Source organism: Octopus bimaculoides, chromosome 3, assembly GCF_001194135.2.
Source record: "Octopus bimaculoides isolate UCB-OBI-ISO-001 chromosome 3, ASM119413v2, whole genome shotgun sequence".
In the NCBI taxonomy this organism is placed as follows: Eukaryota; Metazoa; Mollusca; class Cephalopoda; order Octopoda; family Octopodidae; genus Octopus; species Octopus bimaculoides.
The window spans coordinates 158,709,644-158,710,454 of record NC_068983.1 but is presented as its reverse complement, the minus strand read 5'-3'; the positions used below and the strand labels follow the sequence as shown (position 1 = coordinate 158,710,454).

Below are 811 nucleotides of genomic sequence, written 5' to 3'. Positions count from 1 at the left end.
TATATATGTACGACAGGCTTCTTTCAGTTTCCGTCTACCAAAATCCGCTCACAAGGCTTTGGTCGACCCGAGGCTATAGTAGAAAACACTTGCCCAAGGTGCCACACAGTGGGACTGAACCCGGAACCATGTGATTGGGAAGCAAGTTTCTTATTGCACAGACGCGTCTGAGAAAAATGCAAAAAAAAAAGAACCTAAATCGCAACGATTTCCTCTCAGTTCTGATTCTGGTGAAGTAGAACCAAAATATTGATATTTATGAAATCATACTGGCTCCTAATAAGACTATTGATGATGGTTATTCCGACAGAGTATCGGAGAGTCGCATGGGAATATAATGCACAATTGCTTGGGTTGGAATCGTCAAAAAGTTAAGAAAGAATCTTTGTAGTAGAGTTTATTCGTTTGTGTAAAATCGGTTATAAACTCAGTGGATACTCGGAGTATCTCACGTGGAATGTGTGTAGCTACGGAGTGAATCGTCATAATAATGTTTAACACACTTGCGCGCGCATCTATACTCAGACATACATGTCATGCATATATAAATGTATGTATGTATGTATAATATATCAGTGCATATCTATACATATATGTGCGTGTGTGTGTGTGTGTGTGTGCATATGTTTGTTTATGCGCGTGTGTGCGTATGTGTATGTATGTATGTATGTATGTATGTATGTATGTATGTATGTATGTATGTATGGAAATCTTAAACTTTATGAAAAGTAAATCTAAAACTTTATTTTCAGTTAACACTCACTCCTGTTCACACACTCAAACATATATATATATATATATATATGTGTGT

General features: G+C 36.6%; 1 protein-coding gene across 3 annotated transcripts in view; it reads right to left on the bottom strand.

Annotated features, from left to right (window-relative positions):
• LOC106872351 (protein Wnt-8b) overlaps positions 1–811 on the bottom strand; it is a 106,595-nt gene that overhangs the window by 53,894 nt on the left and 51,890 nt on the right. The window lies entirely within an intron of this gene.